General features: G+C 38.3%; 1 long non-coding RNA gene across 1 annotated transcript in view; it reads left to right on the forward strand.

The window, feature by feature from the left end:
* The window catches only part of LOC115946434 (uncharacterized), a 50,032-nt gene extending 48,360 nt beyond the window's left edge, over positions 1-1,672 (forward strand). Inside the window, exon 3 of the long non-coding RNA XR_004080513.2 lies at positions 1,557-1,672. This is a non-coding gene — a long non-coding RNA (uncharacterized lncRNA). The remainder of the gene's footprint in view (positions 1-1,556) is intronic.
* The last annotated feature ends 18,990 nt before the right edge of the window (positions 1,673-20,662 follow it).

A 20,662-nucleotide genomic window follows, 5' to 3' on the forward strand; every position in this document is an offset into this window, starting at 1 on the left:
ACAGAGCCTTTGCTGTCCTTTAAGTTTCTTCCATTTATATACATACATTTCATCTTAAAGCTCATAAAATAAATACAGAAAGTTGTTGAAATTTGATAATTAAACATTTTTCCATACATAGATAACTCTTCCTGACCACATCATATTCTGTTACCTTGCCTAAGTATCATAAAAAGCCTGAAATTGAGAAATTGTGTTGAAATTCCTTTGGGTTTGCATTCTTGGAACTTTTCCTAGAGCAATTTCACGACTTAATTTGCATTTGGTGTTAGAAAATTTATAAGACTCTGGTGCTTTGTTACTTATGCCTAGGGTTTGAAAGGAGAAAGAATTAATGTCTGTTAAGTTTAAAATAAAATTGTAGCCTTTTCTTATAAAAATGGACATGTTATCACTGAAGTGACAGTAAGTTGCATTGAGGTATCAAGAAAATAAAAAGCTATCTGTTATCTTCCAAAACTTATAACCTAAACAAATGGATTAAGCATAATCTTTTGTTCTGTCCCAAATCTTTGACTTCCCCTGACTGTAGAAAATGGTTATTTTTATTGTTAGATGTTCAAGAAGGTTTTAAACTGAGTTTAGAAGTATTTCCTTTTACAAGAAACTTCTCACCCCCTGTGTTGGTTTTGAATCTTCTTAAGGCTAGTAATCTATTTGCCATATGTAATTACATGATAGCTAGTACTGACCATGCTTCTCCAACATCATCTGCTTGAATCTGAGTAGAAATGAATACAGAGATGACAATAGTACCAATTTAGTTGCATAGATGTACACATTGCATTTGATTGTACATCTGCATGGATGTAAATAGCTTTACTGCTTCACACTGAGGATGTTCTGAAGGTCATTGGCTTACTCTGTGCTTAAAATGTCTCCCTGGAGGAAGGGAATACCTTCAACATCTTATGTACCTATCCAGTTCAAACATTGTAGGAAAAAAATGCACTAATAATTTAAACATAGAAAGAACTATGAGGAGACCCATGATTTCTGTAAGCCCTGTAATATTCCTTGGTTTTAGATTTAGAAAAATTTTGAGCTGACATATGTTGCATTATAGGATTCTGCCTGTAAAATGCTATAGAAGTTTGCTCTTTTATCAGTAACTTTTTAACACTTGACCATTTACAATTCAAATCAAACTTTGAAGTTTTAGTGATTACTTAAATTTTTAATGCTCTTCTGTATTGCGATGAGTAAAGTAGCTCCAGTGAGTTGTGCTGGTTGTGTCTGCTACTGCTTTACCAATATAGAGAATTGTATATAAATATTTTGTTTATAGATCTGCACTACCATTTACTACTGGAAAAAAGCAATAATAAGTATAGGAAAAATCAGTAAGAAGACTGGTGTTTCATGCATTATGCACCTGAAAAACCTGTTTGAGCTCGGTTTTGCTTTGAGAAGGTCTTTAACTTAATTGTGGTTATTCAACAGATATTTCTTCTGTGGAAAGAAGAAATATTATTTCTTATTGTATTATTAACATCAAACTTAATAACTTCAGCTGAAAGTATTTTCTGCTAATATTTCACATGGAACCACTGCAGCTGAGGATATGGCGATATTCAGCAATTGTTGTTCCATGGCCTGGGCTTGAAACCATTATGATTCTTGAGCTGACTCTTGTTAAACCCAGTGAGTTGTCTTACGGAGCACAACCACCCGAAACATTTCCTTCTGGTAAGTGAAATGAGGGAGGAAGAAGACAGAGGTAGCACTTGTTATTTAGCTTTGTAAGCTGGTTTCACTGACAGGGTCATGAGAAAAGTAGTGGCAGTCCAAGGGAAATAGAAGTGGGAGGGTGGGACTGGGAGAGGAGAGCAAAGTAGTCCTTCCAGTAGCGACCTAGTGTTGTCTGAGTTCTGCTGTTTCATGAAACATTCTTTCAAGTCTGTGACGAATCCTCCAGTCTGCTGAGCAGGACAGGATAAAGAGGAGAATGTTTTATTAGTATCAGACCCCATGAAACATCTCCATCCCCATAACTCCTTAAGGAAAATACTCTCTGAGCCTCTGTCCAGCTTAGAGCTCTTCTCAGACTTCTGTTATTCCTCCTCCTGAAGCCTTTTGGCAGATTCAATTTACATCATGTCTGGGGATTTGATTAATTTCCTATTACTGGCCCAGTCCTGCAAATCCCTGCACTCAAGTTTTGGCAAGTATGCTACTGGATCTTGGTATAGGCAAGCTCTGTTCCTGCACATTCAACCTATGGCGTGTTTACTGTATGGGAAGATACACCCAAACAGTGTTTGCTTGTTGAATAGGTGGCACTAGGATGAGAAATCTACTCTAGTAACAGAGTGAATAAACACCCAGCATAGAACTTTAAAGCAGTTTCCACCATATGCCTTAGTATCATGATTTTAAATTAGATTTGCTCAAAATTAAAATCCAGATTCAGGCTGACATCATAACATATGACCCCCAGTAGCAATGAAAATTGAAAACATGAGACAAAGGCATTAATCACTGAATAGTTTATAAGTTTTCCCTGAACGTTCATCTGAAATGTTAACGCTGTTTTATTATATCCAATAACATCTTAAAGTCAAAATTTATGAATACAGTGGGGTGCCCTAGATAAGGCATTCAGATTCATTTTATTGTACTCTGGCTCAGATCTTTTGAGCCTTTAGTTAAGTGCACAGAGCTACTTGCATGCCCAACCTATTATGTTTAGTGCACTCATAACCTATTACTTTTACTGGGATTGGAAACATGAGGAAGATAGCAGGGATATGGTTTGGCACTTCTACTTGTGTGGACTCAGAAGATTGTACATACCCAGTTGTACGAGGAAGTGTTAAATGGCATCAGCATGGATCTGTCTGTGAAGTTGGGGTCATTGTTTTCTGGGGGTTTTTAGTTTGTTTAGCATTTTGAATTTTGTTTTGGAGTTCTACTTGTAATTCTTTTTCATAGAGATTGTTGTTGTGGTGTTAAATGGTGTTTCATATGGAGCATAATAAAATCAGTTTAACTTACATGTGCATAACTGACCAGGACTCTAATCACATCTTTTTGGATGGAATTATCCCTTTAAACCAATTTTAAGTTCATTAATTTTTTGCATCTTGAGGTATTTTCATTGATTTTGTTTGTTTATAGCTGGTATTTTATGATTAACATGTGCAGAATTTATTTGATGGTTTGACAAGAAATAAATTTTAAAATGTCTTAATAATTTCTAGTTGATCTCAAGTTCATAATGCTTCCTCTATAATATATTCCCTTTACGTGTCACCACATCAATGTTTGACAGAATATTCAAAATATGATGTCATCTGTAGTGGACTTGAGTTTGGAAAAACACAAGGAAAGGTGGGATCATTCCTTTCCGAACTATTTACAGCTACTGTTGAGTGTCTCTTCCCTTATCTTGAAGAATATAACTCTTAGTCTTTTTGCCCTCCCAGTACACAAGTTAGAATTTTGCCTATGGTATTTATATATAGTTTGGTTTTGTCTGTGTATTTTCATTGTGACTTAAAAATATTAAACACGGTCAGTCATGCTTTACTTTTCCAGCTTCTGAGCATGCAAAAAATCAGCTTGAATGGTTAAAGAACGTGTGGTCAAAATATGATCTCACATTAGCAGAAGTATATGCATGTTGTGCTAAGTATTTTTGCATGTGTTAGGAAGATGCATTTAGGAAACCATCAATAAAATGTTTCTCATAAAAGCCTTGGAGAGGAAGGCGTAGCTTATCAGAAATGGGGTAAATGTAAAGATTGCGTTAGAGACATACACATAGCTGCAAAACTTACCAGATTTCTACCACAAACTTTTTTCTTTTTGATGTACCCCAAAGAAGAGAAGCATAATCTTTGAGTAAGCCTTGGGCTGTGCAGCTCAGAGTAGTACGCAAGCAAGCTACAGCAAGAGGTGCAAACTTGCTAGAGCCCAGGAGTAGCATCGTATAAATGAAGAATGTCAAATTACTGATTATAGGTCAAACAGAGTACCTGGATGGGAGCCCCATCCACTTTAATTCCCAAGTTCGAGGTGTTTGTGGGGGGAAACCCAGCAAAACACCCCTCCTAATGAGCTGAAGTTTATACCTGGCGTTTAAGAGTCCACCTTGTCAGTGGTGAATCTTTTGTTGGAAGAGCTTTTTTGTTTCTAGGTAGCTTGAGCCAGTCATTTCAAAATATATTTAAAAGCTTTTGTAGGTGAAAATGAGCTTAATTGACAGTGAGCTGGTTGTGGCTTTTATATTTTGCTTTATTGGGTAGTTCCAGTAGTAAACCAAATTTATTGAAGTAAAGCTATGAAATTACCTAAACTGCCTGTTCTCAATAATATTTCTGCCTGTTCTTATTTTAATGTAAGTTACATGGTGCAGCCTGTATATGCATATTGTTTGAAAGCTTTGAATGGCTTGCCTGTCTGATCCATTTTAATAGATTCCAGCCTTTTTCCATGACATCATTATTGCAACAGACTTCCTAGAAAATATGAACAGCTGCTGTGTATTTTTTTCCTGTGTTTTATATTAAAACTGTAGCAGCTTTTCCGTTCTCTACAAATGACAGCAATGGGCTTGTCTGATGTAAAACAAAATGAAAAAGAAGTCCAAGGAGCTGCAATACTGTTAACAGGCCAGTAATGTAACAGGTCCCCATGTATGAATTGCTTCATAATGCAATAAGGGATTACTTATGCTGCTGTCATACTGGTCAAAGGTTGGTCCCATTTCCTTCTTCCCCTCCCCCTGAACTAAACTGTGCATCATTAAAGATGATGAAAGCAGTATTGTACTCAGCTTCCTGGCCCAGATGGCAATTTACATGAAGAATTTTCTTGTTGGGTTTTTTTCTTTCTTTCTTTCTAATATCATTCGTATGCAGACTGTGCATAGAGGTTTTGAAGTTCTTTTCAGTTCTTACAGTTCAGGTCAAGGAGACTTACATCATTGTTTTCCTGAGCATCCTGGTGTTTGGGGATGGTTAAGAGGCCTCTTTATGCAGAGCCTGAAGTATTAAATAGAAGTAGGAATTCATCAACCTTGTTGTTACACCTATTTTTCTATCTGGCTCTATCTGTATATAGCTGAAAGCTGTCAAAGAATGATGTGGGCCTTTAGATTGTTCTTTCTAGAATGCCTCGATTGGTATTTTAGTATCTTTTACATGTCTTTTCCAAACCAACCATGAAGTCCGGTAGCTTTGTGCAGCAGCATCTGTGTTTGATTTAACAAAACTAGCAGGTATGAATAAAACCCATCCTTTACCTGACTCTAGATAAAACTATGCAGCCCTGTACAGGATAGCAAGGTGCTGTCCAGCAAGCCAGGAGTTCACAGCTGACTTGAGTCTCACTTGGGTGCTTCAGCTGGATAAGGAGACAGCAGTGATTGTTATGGAACAGCTGCTGCTTTGAGAAATCTACAAAATGCACTATAAAGTCCAGCTTCTTGTTATCTGGGGTGGGTTTTGCTTAATGGTTCTGCAACCAGAGCTCAGCTTCAGCCAGTACTCTTTCCTGTGTTCCTCTATGGTTGTTTTCAGACTTGGCACCTGTCTAGAAGATCCAAAAATCAGGCTGTGTTACTGGGGAAATGCCCAACCAATGTATTTCAGTGTATGGTTCCAGTAATGCATGAGCTGTGGCTGCTGCAAAGCTGCCTCATCCTGTGATAGATTACAGATGTGGTGGTCAGATGTAGTAAGAGATGTGTGGTCCAGAGGTGTGCTGAGTATGAATCACCATAAAGTTGGTCTCAACTGCAGTAGGAGAGCTTAGGTGTCAGCTTTGGGTGCTTGGCATCCAGGAGTGCCAGGCAGGCTCTAGCCCTGCACAGATTTGTGCAGGAAGTGTGGCCAGTCTGACTGGAGAAGGGTTTGCTGGAGCCCAACTGACTTAGAGACCAGCCAAGCCTTACAATGTAAAATGGCCGTATCTCAGTCCTGCCTTTTGGGGTGCTTTCTCCCTTCATTTGAAAGTAAGATACTTGTGTATTGTCTCCTGTGGGGGGAAAAAAGTGCAGCAACTAAGCAGCTCTCTTCTTTGGGAGGCATGCGGATGCCTCCCTGGTTTATGCACGAGGTAGGTGACTGTGAGCTGATTGAAAACTACTAAAAGAAAATCAATACTAACCTTGCAATGCAAAGACAGATAAGGACAGGGCTACATTGTCCCTGTCTGTGGTGTTCATCAAATGGTGCCCATTTTGTGGCTGCATGTAGAGAAATAATTTCCTGAAATAAATAACTAATGTTTTCTGGCAGTTATCAGTTACAAACTCTTCATCTATTAGGAACTTTACAAAAAAACCTGCTTGACCTGTTGTCCTAAAGCAAGCTTGAAGTCACCTTAATATATAAATAATATTATTGCAAATTATTATTAGCACAGATATGGCACAGCACATGAAAATTATCCTCTATTTATAACTACAGAAGGTTACAACCTAAACCAACAAGTGAGTTTATGACGTGACTGAAGCTCATGTTAAAAAGCTAAGGTCATTCTGTCAAATATTTGCTGCACTGTGGTACTTGGTGACTAATGATCAATGTCGATGACTCCTGTGCTGTACAGCAGTCTGGGTAGGAGGACACCTTCAAACCACTCATCCTCTTTTGTAGGTCAGCTCGTACCAGAGTTAATTAAAGTGCAGGTTGATTCCAAAATTAAATGATTTCTGAAACACATCTTTTCAGTTGCCATCTTCTTGTTTACATTGAAGTGAGTGTAAAAAGTCTGATGTTCAGTAGAGGAAAATCTGTGTCTCATTTTCACTTAGTTTTTACAGGTTACATTAGAAAGCAAAGTGAGGAAACAGCATGTTATGTAGAAAAGTATTTTGAGACTGTAGTTTTTATACCACGTATGTTCTGAGGCAACTGTCTTTCTCATTACCCTAAAAATTCCCAGTATGGGGAAAGCTGTAGGGACTTATTGTACTGATTTTTACCTTACTGTTTTTCTTTTTAAAGCATGCAGAAATTAATTTCTTCCTTCCCTCTCCCTCAACCTCCATATCATTTTAGAAATTATAGCTCTCTGGCATTGCATTTCTAGTCAGTCTGGCTTATTTCAGGTGTATAAACAGGCTGTGGATTGTTTTATTAGTTCATTTCAGTAAATAATCTTCTTTGTAAAACCTTTTTTCCATTTCCTATCACCTCTCTCCCCCCCACCGAAGGCTCCAGTGAATAATTAGTATTTGTACAAATGCATTAATAGGTTTTTAAATAGACGTCAGAGATAAATATTCCCCAACTCAACTTATAAAAATTCTGTCTACAAAATAAATCTTAGTTTGTAGCTATTATTTTTATTTAAAAACCACAAAGCATCCTGTAGAGACAAAATATTTAATGGTGGAAAATAATTTTGCAGTCATTGATACATATAATCTACAATATATACAATTTCAAGTAATGTAATGATAGTGACCACATCCATTTTTGTCCCTATGACAAAGCAAAACTATGGGAAAATTCCACTGAAATGAATGTAATTAACTATTGTTACAGCACTGAGTCAAATAAAATATGGATTGTGCATTTGTAACTTGAATCTGGAAAATAAAACTTCTACTGTTCTTCAGACATGTTGTGAAAACTGTCTCACATTTTGCTTCATAGACTTCTAGATAAAAGACAGACTATGTCTTGGTGACAGAATATGTCCAAAAAATATAATTTACTAAAAAATTACTTAACTGTGGCTTTCCTATTGAGACCTTTCTTACAGTGAAAAACTTGAAATGGCTATTTTAAAGAAAACGTGAACCCATGAGTGAGAGGAGAGAACAACAGGGAGTGTTTAAATACAGTCTCTTTTATAAATAAATAACAGTAAATTATATGTTAAGGGTGAGAGTTGATTTTTCTCATTTGCAGTATAGATCCTTTTCAATTAGATTAGTTAATGGCAGGCTATGGGAAGAAAAAGTATGTCTTAATCAGCTGAACATGAGCTTTCAGCTATTTATTGAATCTCCTAGCATCAGTGCCTGCCCATGAAGCAGGTCAGTCAGTGGCTTCATCAGTTCCACCAGAACTACTCAGAATGTCGAAATATGTTACGCCAAAAAGACCTTCCTCAGGCTCACAGTATTTAAAAGGCTTTACTTTCTGTGTGAGGTTTTTTTTTGTCTTTTATATAAATAATGCATCCTTATGATAAACCCTTTAGGATGTAGTTCAGGTATTAGAGTATCACTTGCCAAGACTAGTCCTAGTAAATGTGGCAGTGTTGCCACAGCGTAGGAGGAAGTTTGTGGATGTGGCTTGAAAATAACTTTATCTCATTAGTCCAATTAAAAAAAAAAATAAAGCCTTTGGGAATTGTTTTATTACCCCCTCAGCAAATACTCTAGAATTTGTGCTCTCCTGGAATTTCCTCACATTGTGGTACATGTCATACTTGGAGACTATACTGATTGTTGATGTGAATGGTAATAAGAGATCTTTGGGTTATTTTTGGGGTGGGAAGTTAGGGCTTTTCTTTTGCCTGCATCACCTTCATCAGTTTTATGCTGACCCATGTTGGCAATTAATTCAATTTATAATAAACTGTTGCCTTTAGAAACAGTAATTCTTTGTGAAATTAGTTCATGCCTGTTAGACCAAATGCAGAGGCCTATGCTGCAAGCCATCAGTACCACCAAAATGTAATAGCATCACTGTTGTAGACATGATGCTCAGACTGTTAAGTGGGGCAGGGCTTGCAGGGAGAGGTAATATCTTATTGGATGAATCAATATAGCTGGAAAAAACACTTTTAGACAAACAAGCCCTTCTTCAGGTCTGTGCAGGAAGGACTTTCTGTGCCCAAAAGCTTGTCTGTTTTTTCCAACTGTATCAGTTAGTCTAATAAAAGATACTACTTCTCCTGCAAACTGCCCACTGAAAAATCAACACTCCTGCCAGTAGTTTTAACACAAAAGCCAGCAGCAGCATGGGCATGGTGTTTTGCCGACTTTCATATGCTATATCACTTTACCTGCCCTGCACAGAAAGCAAGAATATATTCAATTACGGAAGTGTCTCCTTAGTCATAGACTGACAACACTCATCAGAGAGTTTGTTTATTGGTTTTGTTAGCTACCTTAAATGTTTGATGAAAAGGAAATTTTGCCTTCTGTGGGATCTGTTTCTTTCTCTTCTCTTGAGACATGTAGGTCCATATCTCCTGTTAATGCTAATCTTCCCTGTGTAGCCAGCTCATGCATTGGAATGGATACAAGAAGGGAAAATTGTTCCCTGGGCATTGCTCTGCTTTTCTGATGAGTCTGATTAATGATGTGCTTAGGCCCGGAGCAGTGATACCAAATAGCTGTTCATAAGTCTCTTGCCTAGGTTTAGAAAGGACTCTCCTCACAGAAAATAAAAGACAAAAATACTCAGTGTCATGATGGAAAGTGGGTCTAAAGGGGTCTGCTGTAATGTAATAACAAAAGGAGCAGTGTTTCCAGTGAGAGTGCCAAGCATCTTGGAGTCCAATGCGGAAAATGTTTATAGTGTTCTGTAGTTTTATTGCTACAGACTGAAGGAAAACAGCTTATTGAATGACTTGGTGACTTTTGGGGACTAGATTTTGTACAAGTGGACCATCAAATGCTGGACAAAGAAACCCCTCTCTAGTATGTAGTGGGAGCAGGGATCTCTAAAGAGTACTTAGCTTCTTTGTACAGTATACAAGGACAAACGCTGTTTTCAGACTCATTGAAGCTCCTAAGATCACTATGTGGAGTTTGGTTGCAATGTTGGGAGGCGGTATGGCTGCCTATGGGGACATGGATTACCAGGCTTGAGGTATTACCAAGTCCTCCCACAGGGACACTGTGCAAACAGCATTTGTGGAGCTGTTGCCTCTCCTCTCCCAAGATGCTTCATATAAAACCTGTTTATTTGGGCTTGTTTTTTAGCTGACATTCTCTAGTTGTGTTTTGCTCAGTGTTTCCTTGGTGCAGTGGGCACTAAGATGTGCAGAGCAGTCCCTTCTCTCTGCACTGGCCAGACCATATGTGATAACTGCAGTGCTTGTACCCTTCTTGGTGGAATTTATCTCTTCTTGAGCAATGAATGTTATTAAAGCAGGAAAGGTCAGTAGCCAGGTCATCAGCGTTGTTTGTTTAATTGTCTTTGGTGTCTGCGCTGCATTTTAGTGCTATACTAATGTCAGCTGTTGCTGAAGACTGTAGCTGCAGGTTGAGCATAGGGCTGCTGTTGAGTCCTGAGGCAGTTTGGCTTTTGCAGCAAGAGAACAAATAGTTCTCTCTGCACGCTGCAGAATGAGGTGTGAGTGAGCTGTTGTGTCAGTGTCTCAAGGAGCTGGACCAGGGAGCTAGGCTGGAGCCAGGGCCTGAAAAATGCAGCCTGAGCTGATGTGCCAGGGCGAAAAATAGTTGGGCTGCCATTCTCCATTTTGTTCATAGGCAGTGGCTGAGGAGGACTTGTATTTGAACATGAAAACAGATGTCTCTGTGTTAAACCTACACGCAAGCTAAAATGAGTGGGGAAAGGTGTGAAGGAAGAAAAGGTAAAAATGTGTTTTGTCAGACACTGCTTTCATACAGTGTGTTGTGCCCCTTTCTCCTCCACATCCAGTCATCATGAGCTAGTCCACTTCCTCTTGCAGATGTCTATGTATCTTTGAAGCCTTCAGCCTCAACAGCTCCCAGCTCTGTCCCTTCAACAGGCACTGATGTGCAGCATCCTCAGTTTTGTGAGTTGTATGTGCTCCTTTCCTCTCCCTGAAGATTTCTTTGGCTGTGCTGTCACAGGACTACATGAGTGCCAGGGTGGGATCCTTCTTGATATCAGGCTCCAGGTGGGATGTGACTGATCAACTTGAAAAGAGCCTAAACTCTAGTACCCTGTAGCAAAGGAGGTGGAAGGCATCCTTTCTACTTTGAATTCAGTGGTGTTTTTACTGCTGCCCAACTGCTGTTGTGTGCTGTCCTCACAGGCAGCTCTTTCTTGATGCTCTCATTGCATCTTGCGTAGCTCTTATGAGGAGCTGTGATCTGCAGCTTCACATGTACCTCTGCAGCTGAAGAGGTATGAAAATAATTGTTTACTTGCTTGCAAATGTGAGATGCCCATTAATGTTTGAAAGATCGTTTTGCAGCCAAAAGAAAGCTTAAAATCTGGAGACATTTTGGCATCTGTCTTGCTGAGTTGGGTGAATAGATTGTTTTCAGGTCTTGATTAAAGCACATGTTGGGGCAGAAGGATGGAGACACAACACAATGAAAATATAGTGTGAAGTATTGGTTAGGAATTAAAATACAGATATATATTGTGACATGAAAATATAAGGTGCAGGTCTGCTATAAGAAACTAAATGGCACATGTCGCCAAAAAAAGTCAAGAAGACAGAAAAACAGGACCTGAATATACAGACCATGGACGCTAACACCGTCTGTAATGTATAAGGTCTGTGTATGTGGGACAAATCACTGCCATCTGAATCTCTCTTTAAAAAAATCATGAGACACACAACTACCACCATGAAAACTTAATGTGTAAGGTCTGCTGTAAATTACACTTCAGTGTACTGTGCACAGATACTCTGCTGCAACTGGTGCCTCCCTGAATATCATTTGAGGCACATGTGGTAGTAACTCAAAGATACTCTCTTATCCTAATTTCTAATGTATGTGTCTTGTAGTCCAGTCTTGTTAACTTTTGCCAAATTTAGGCTAAGAATAATAAACAATGTTTAATATTTTTGCTGATATAACAAGCTTGGAAGCCAGTCTATTGCATTCAGATAGCTTTGTGATGATAAAATAGCAGTATCAAAAGTTAAGGAAGTGGTGAGTTTGATGTGGAATCTGTTTGGTATACAATAACTTTTGATTGCACACCAGTTTTCATTTAACTACTTTGAATGGTGTTGATGCCAGAAATAAAATTCACTGCGTTTGTTCTCATTGATAAATAAAAGGTAAATATAGCTTATATTATTTTAACTTTTCCAGGAGGAGTCTTGCAACACAGACTTCTTGTTCCTGTCCTTATGTGTAGTAACCATCCTCTTGACAAATGGTTCTTTCCTGGGTGGTAACAGTTAGTTAAATTTCTCCACTTGAACAAAATTCCTTTCTACATAAATTAGTAATTTACTTACCTCTGGTTTCTATAACGCATGTGAATTTTAGCACATGTACAGTAATCCTACTTTTTAATACTTGCACTTTGCAAACACCTCAAGGATTTATTTTTTTTTTTTTTAACTCCAGAAAATTTCTGGAACATTTCCTCTTCTTAGAGGATTCTTCCTTATGCATCCTCACATCAGTTTGTACTCGTTTACATGATAGCTTCACTCTACTCACCATTTTTACACAGCCCCACAGGGCAACAGTTTTCTTGTGCTGTTCCTTGTGCTGTGAAATGCGTACCTATTCCTTGTTTATGCTTTCCTTTTCTTGGTCGGGAATTGAATGCTTTTAAGTCTCTGTTCTCCCAAGTTATTGGTAGCTAAGTGTGTCGGTCTTTCTATTTTCCTCTAGTAAATCCATTAATTCCAAGTTTTTCAGCTGCCTCTGAAGAATCTTAGAGCTTCCATTTCTGGGCAGTTTGCTGCTCTTCCATCATGAGTGACCAAATCTCTCCTCTCTTTTTCTGGTGATTATCCAGGACCTGCCTCTTCTCTGTTCTTCTCCCATCTCTCTGTTTATTTTAGAGGAGATAGAAGCACTTTTGTCTAATGTTGGTTCAGTTGCGTGCATGTTATCTTATCAGTGACATTATCAGGAGGCTTGCAACCTCCTGGCTCTGCTTGTGTGAAGTATCTGACATTTTTCCATTGGCTGCATATCTTTTCTTCATTGGGAGGAAAGAACATCATAACCTCAAACACCTTTCTATCACAGTATATTATGACTAAAATTATTTTCTCTGTGTCATCTCCTGGATGCAGAGAAATGTAAGAATGACAACAAAATAGCTCTCTTATTTAAAAATGTGTGAGTCCTTATGTACTGTATTTATGCCTTAGCCAAGAAAAAAGATATTTTTCCAGGCAATGTAGTTGAACTATATGTCATTTCCAGGATGTTTTCATCCAGAATTTTGCTTATTTGAGCTGCTTTATTTTTAGCTTAATGAAGAATGAGGGGAAAGAGTTCGCATTTGGCAAATTAACTAACAATTTATCATGGGCATCCAGAAACTAAAAAGTCAGCCAGATGCTGGGTTATTCATTCTCTGTTCTCATGTTTTGGAGTAGATAACACACCAGCAGAGTGTCAGGCTTCATTAACTATCTTAAGTTAATGCTTTTAGAATGCTCATGCCTTCTAAAAAACATATTTCCATCATCATAAGAATGAAGAGTACAAAACCAAAATGTTTCATACACTTGGAAGATTTTATTTTTTATCCCTCTCATTCTTACCTGTGAGAAAATGCCACCTGCCTTCCCTCCAGGTGAATGTTTTTGTGCTTGTCCACTTGGACCTAAGTTTCTGACTGAGCATGTGTGTTTGCTGCAGGAGTGACGAGACATCCAGGTTTTTATCAGAGATTCTATGAAGCTGATGTATGGCATAGCAAGTGATGACATGGATTATTTCATGGGCCCCTGCTTTTGAGTGCCCAATTCCTTTTGACTTGCACAGCTTGCACATTTCCAAAATGCTGTGTGTGACATACTAATGCAAAATTCCCTGAGACTGGTTTTTGTGAGACCAGGATTTTGTGAGCACAGTATCCAGCTGTAAGTCTGTGTCTTACTGATGTTCAACCCCAGTTGACCATTTTCAGCCTAACTTGTGTGATGGCAGAAAGTAAAAAGATCAAAAGCTTCTGCAAAAAACATGGAAAATGTGTGGAAAAAGGGACAAAGTCTCAAAGCAGTGTGCTCCCCTGAATTACACACACACACATATAAAACCCATATCTGAATTAAAACTCTTGAGATCCCTTTGCATTTGCTTTTTGGGGCTGTTTTTAAGCTACAAGAAAGCCACAAACCTGTACTTTCCTAGGCTGCCAGCTTCACAGATAGCTGAGCAAAACTTGCTTGCTTGTGTTAGTGAGCAAATACATACAGTTAATCAGCTTCTAATCAATTACATAGTTACAAAGAGAGATAAATGGTTGATGGCTGTATTTTATAGCCTCATGTGCCATCATCAGCTTTCTTGCCACATGTTGTGCACCCTTGCTGTATAGTCATAAAAGCAGTTTGCAACTATATGTAACATAGCTCTGAACAGCCTTTCCTCTTTTTCTGTTGTTTTCTTTTCAGCTAGTAGCCAATGGATAAAAGGTTTTGGAAGCAATGTAGGCATAAAGCAGTGAAGTTTTAAACAAAAAAAAATGTATTTTTAAAGGAAATGACTTCTCAAGTTTTGAAGTGTCATTTTTAACAATTTAGCAGTTTGATACATGGATTCATGTTCATTACTTTTTAGTACTTTCCAGAAACATGTTGAGGAGAGTAATGGGGAATTGAGTCCAAGACTGTGAATAATTGTGGAAACATCCATACCTGACTGAATAAATTATGTTCTGTGGTCAACCAAAAAGCTGTGATACACAGTGAGAATTTTTCCATTCATTTCTTAAGATATTTCTTCTTTTTGTATTTTTCTCTCATCCACTGTTTAGATCAGATGAATTTCAATGTCTTTATATAGCTTATTTTGGAAGATTTAATAGTTGTCAATTCATGTAGCTTGCTTTTTTTTACAGAAACACCAAGCTTTTGCCATGCAACTAAAGAGAAAAGAAAAAAAGAAAAGGGTTCAAAGCTTCTCTGGATTGCCTAACTAAATGATTGTGTGAATGTTTGACTAATAAGAGGAATTTTCACCAGTATGAGGTAACTCTGAAATTCAGAACATTCATAGAGTCAGTGCTGAAGATTAAGCAACATTCATATAATGGTAGCTCAGAGAATAGAAAAGATTAAGTAACAACATAAATATGTATGAAGACAGTCTGAGGAATTTGAACCTGTTCAGCCTGGAGAAGAGAAGGCTGCATGCAGACCTCATAGCAGCCTTCCAGTATCTGAAGAAGGGGCTATAGGGATGCTGGTGAGGGACTCTTCATTAAGGACTGTAGTGATAGGACAAGTGGTAATGGGTTAAAACTTAAACAGGGGGAGTTTAGATTGGATATAAGGAAGAAATTCTTTACTGTAAGCGTGGTGAGGCACTGGAATGGGTTGCCCAGGGAAGCTGTGAATGCTCCATCCCTGGTGGTGTTCAAGGCCAGGTTGGCCAAAGCCTTGGGTGATATGTTTTAGTGTGAGGTGTCCCTGTTCATGGCAGCGGGGTTGGAACTAGATGACCTTAACGTCCTTTCCAACCCCAGCTGTTCTATGATTAAGTTTAGATTAGATATAAGGAAGAAGTTCTTTCCTGTTAGGGTGGTGAGGCACTGGAATGGATTGACCAAAGAAGTGATAAATGCTCCATCCCTGGCAGTGTTCAAGGCCAGGTTGGATAGAGTCTTGGGTGACAGGGTTTAGTGCAAGGTGTCACTGCCCATGGCAGGGGGCTTGAAGTTAGATGATCCTTTGCAACCCTAACTGTTCTATGATTCTATGAGTAAGTGATGTGCCTTTGTGGGCTGCACTGGTCATTGTGTCTGCCAGTGCATTTTTCAGCATGTTGTGTGACTTTGTGAGTCACTTTGGATTTGTATAAGTGGTAGCCATCTTTTGGTTAGAAGTCATTCTTCTGGGTGGGAGAGTCTGAGAATCTAAAGCAAAGATCAGTATCCTAATAAGAAGCCAATTTGAAGACTGTTTCAAATGGTGGTGGGGCTACATCTCTAATTATAACATGATCTCGATAAGTGAATCTATGGCTATGCCTGTAAAGTATGTCAGGGTGTCACAGGTGGGACTGTGCATCTAGGACCCCATTCAGATTTCATGTCAAGGCTAGACCCAGAATGCCCCATGTTCCTGCTGCATTTGTATCTTGGCTTTTCAGAGGGAGGGAGCTTGACAGCATGGAGGGATCAAAACTTCCCATGAAGTATCAATGCTGTCAGCATGATTTATAACAAAGTAACAGAAAATGTTGCTGTTAGCCTAGTGTAAACTCTGTGTGGTTCTATCACTGTCATCAGTAGCAGTGTTATATGGGATTTCTGCTGGTATAACCAAGGATAACATCTGCTCCAGTAGCACTAAATCTTAAATCAGGAGACACTGTTACATATCTTATGATGATGTTTTGATTATTTAATCCATTCTCTATAGAAAAGGAAGATGCATGAGTGAAGCAGAACTGAAGAAATTAGGACATCAGATCATGATAATCAAATTGTCAAAGCTTCCGCACATTTCAGAGATGCCAGACTGCAATAATTAGCTCTACGAAAAAACTAATTCTTACAGGATTGAAAGAAATAAATCATGCATTTATCTGAGAAACACATGGGGAGTTCGTTTCACTTTCCCATGTGTTAGAGTCTCACTTATTTCTTCATTTATATTTCTCCTTCAATGAACTCATCTTCTGACTCTCATACATAGGCCTACAATATGTATTTTAGAAGGAATTTGACTCTAATCCAAATATTTAGTCTGATTCAAACAAGCCCAATTCACTGCATAGAAGGAAAACCTCTTATGGCTCTGTTTTCCTTCTGCCACAAGTAGTGTAGCTGTCCAGCAGCTTGCATTCAGCTGTGAGTGCAGGCATGCAGCTGTTTTGGGAAGTCCAACATTGATGAGAAATAAAATGAAGCATCAAAGAGAAAGGTGTTTTTAGGTAAGTAGTAACATTTACTCTCACAAAACTACATTGATCCATTACAGTTGAAAATGAACAATCAGTGCATTTGAGTCAAAGTTGCTTAGTTGTGAAGTAAAAAATAATTGCATGTGTAGACTAGTATTCTGCCCTTTTGTTTGTTAAAAAAGAAAATGAGGACATATTGTACTGCAGAACCTAAGTAAACATAGAATCATAGAATAGTGAGGATTGGAAAAGACCTCAAGATCATCTAGTTCCAACACCCCTGCCATAGGCAGGGACCCCTCACACTAACCCATGTCACCCAAGGCTTCATCCAACCTGGCCTTGAACGCTGCCAGGGATGGAGCATTCACAACTTCCCTGGGCAACCCATTCCAGTACCTCACCACCCTAACAGTAAAGAATTTCTTCCTTATATCCAATCTAAACCTCTGCTGTTTAAGTTTCAACCTGTTACCCCTTGTCCTATCACTACAGTCCCTAATGAAGAGTCCATCCTCAGCATCCCTATAGCGACCCTTTAAGTTGGGAAACATAAGGGAAAACATAAGGAAACATTACAGACAGTTTTTGTGATATGTACTTAATTTGTTCTCATTTGTGCTAGAGTGACACAACCATACAAAGCCAGAAAGAAACAGATATTCTTCAACATGTGCTGTAATAGATGTTTTCATTTCATTAATTCCTCCAGGAATTGTTTTATTGTGGTTGAGTACAAGCTCTGCGTAAGATTTTTTCAGAAGCATCTTAGAAAGTTCTGGACATCCTATGATATGAGGACTTTTTTTAAGTTAATTGGAGGTTATTTATGCATATAGTTGGTTTTATCATGGGAATGGATCACTTAAGTATTATCTCTGATATATGTATTGCTTTTCTTACTGGCAATCTTGCAAATTATCTATTGTTAGCTGCAGTCCATGCTTGGTGCTTTTTTTAATTTAACTCTACAATCATATGTTTTCAATATTTTTGTTTGTCTTTTCTTCCCCGATTAATCTCTTCTTCCTGTACAATTTGCTTCTAGTCTAATTCTTAATAGTGTGCAGTCCTTTTAAGCACTTTAAATTGTGATTGTTTTATTTCTTGTAGTCATTAAGTGACAGTTATTCAGCTCATAGTTTATTCAGTGTGGTCTTAAAACTGGTACATTAATTAACAATGATTAGGTGAATAGCTGAAAATATTTAGAGAAAATAAAATCCTTTAAAACGGGGTTATTTTCTTCTATGTGAGATTAGACTCCTTTTAAAAGGGAGAGATGTTCAGTTGTGTAGCTTTTGCTCTGACAACTTGCCGGTGGTTTGCAGCTCTTCACCTCGTTTGTTGTCTTGTGCTTCAGAGCAGCATTTGTTTCCTGGCAGAGCCAAGGTTGCCATTTTTGTCCAGAGAACAGGAAAATGATTGCCTTGTGTTGTTTTAAAACTACACTAAGGTAGTTACAGTTTAGCTCAATGACTCATTTCTTGAAAGTTTCTAGATCATTTATAGGGTGTGTGAGCAGCCTGCCCTGCACTAAATTTTTGTTCAAGCAGCAGAAATTTTAATTGATGCCGCATTTGTTAATTGTGTTGCGATGAACAGAAAACTGAAACCACATTCCCCAAGTTACCTGCTGTGTGATGTCTTTATATTTTTAATGGTCTTTTCTTCAGAAGTCCCGTTACAGTATTGCTTCAGTTGAGAAGAACAAATAGGCTATTTATTAAGTGTGCAATCAATAGCATTTCAGCTAATAATGAATAAGCAGTTACAATAATCTATCAACAGTAAAGGTTTTTTGGGGTTTTTTTTGAGTCATGTATGATCTTCCTGTCTACTCCCTGGAGTCTGAAGTATTTATTACTTGGAAACAAAGACCCTTAGAGTCAAAGGTAAGCAACAGCATACTGAAAGAGCAAGACTGTGCCCATAAATGGGAATACGGTAGGGAGCTGTTAATAAAGAACATTTAGCAGTGCCCAGTGTATGTTCAGTCTTCTCTTCCCACCCCATCCCCTCTAAGCTATTTCAGTTAAGAGACTGTTCCATCTGGCCACGCTCATAAAGAGTGAGTTCACGCATCATCATACATTTCACATGTGTTCATTGCTCTACAAAGAATGCAACGCTCTTGCATGTTTGTGCAAGTGCAGTACATGGCATGTGGTTCTGCAGATCCCGCTTTCAAGTGCATTGTTGATTAGCCTGAGTAGATTGAATATTTTGTGAAGGTTGTACCTTAAACAGTGTTTGGATGAAAGCTCTTCTTAACTACATAAAGCCTTTGTGGCAGCACAGCCACCCATATTGTAGAGCAGTAACCTTTGAGCAAGTGTCCTTTTCCCATGTTGTAATTCTTGAGATGTTACAAATCTGTATCATGGATGGGCATGTTTAAGGTTTTTAATTATATTTCAATTATTTATTCAATTCCTAACTACATAAATCAGGAATTGGTCTGTTTTCAGACTGTTTCTCACTCTGTCCCTCTGCCTTTTCTCCCCCACTTTTCAATGTTCTCCGAGGTGCTCTTTCATATGGACAGCCTTTTAAACTCGGGTGAAATGTTAGGCAACAGGAATATCTGATATATTCAAGCAAAATCGCTTGCAGGATCAGTTCACCTTTATTTCACTGCTCAGTCATGTGGCACGCAAAACATGTTTTATTGGAAGAACTCATTAGTAAAGAGAAGGATGCGCAACGTTAACTGTGCAGGCGCTTTTGGTAAATAAATGGTTGTGAGTCGTTTACGCCTGTAAATTCTGGCATTAGGACTAGATTTGTTCAATAGGAAAGAAATGCTACTTGATCTGTTTTCACTTTAAGAACTTGCCAGCCTCTGCATTATTGTGTGAAACTAGCTCTTCATGTTAATACAGCTCCTAATTTTACCAGACAAATCTGAGATGAAGTAATGTAGAGGTGTATCAAAGTGGCAAGGTATTGTTAGCAGGTTTTTGACTGTACAATAAATGTCACACTAATGCTTAGACCATGTGGTTAAAGTTGTTTACTGACCTTTTCATAGGAAATAATTCAACAAGATGGCATTCCAAACAAGTCATCTGTAGGTGTATCTCTTTCACTGTCGCTGTCTTTTGCTATAGCTGTGCCTTCTGTTGCTTATGGCATTTCTGAATAGGGAAGCACAGTGATGTAGCTGGAAGGTTACTCTTAACTAAACAGCTAAATTAGTTTTAGAATAAAAAAAAATCAGACTAATTTTGTTTTTAAAGATGAAGGTCTCAAATGAGTGCTGGCTGAGTGAGGAAATGAGAAAGCATTATTATGCTAAACTATTGCTAAGGCATTGACCTGCTATTCATCAGTTTTAAGAGATGTGGAAATAATTTTTGTGAAGTGTGAAGAGCTACCCTACTGTAATGAGGTGTGTTAAAAACTAGTCCTTATGCTTGACCTCAGGCCGTAAAAACTCAGATACGTACAGGCAACTTTTCCCACAGTTCACTAAAATGTTTTTGACTAGACCACAACATCCATTATATTTACTGAGAAACTTTCTTCTCTGACTTCAGCCTTCCAAGATTTTGGAAGCTGTCATAAGTGAGCAAATGTTGTTTTAACAATGGTTTCTTTATCTGTTCACTAGTAAAGTATAACATCCAGTGCTACAATTTCCACGCTGAATGAAAATTAAACATAAGGCATGACATGAATCAAATCTTCCCTCTGCTTGTGTGGCTCACTGGAAAACATATGCTATGACAGTGAAGTGGCTAGTGCAGAAATCAGTCATTCATGATGGACGTTTGTGGTTGGGGTGGCAGACCCCAAAGATGATACAGTGCTACTGCATGGAGCTGGTGAAGTCCAACTCCATCATGCTTTATTTATTATCGATTTTTGGTTTTTCTTTCTCATAATGAGGCCATAAAGTTAGTGAAGATTAAAAAGTAACAATAGTAATTTACCTGTTACTTGTCAGCAGTGGCACTGCCTTGGGAG

Source organism: Melopsittacus undulatus, chromosome 7 (genome assembly GCF_012275295.1).
Source record: "Melopsittacus undulatus isolate bMelUnd1 chromosome 7, bMelUnd1.mat.Z, whole genome shotgun sequence".
Taxonomy (NCBI): Eukaryota; Metazoa; Chordata; class Aves; order Psittaciformes; family Psittaculidae; genus Melopsittacus; species Melopsittacus undulatus.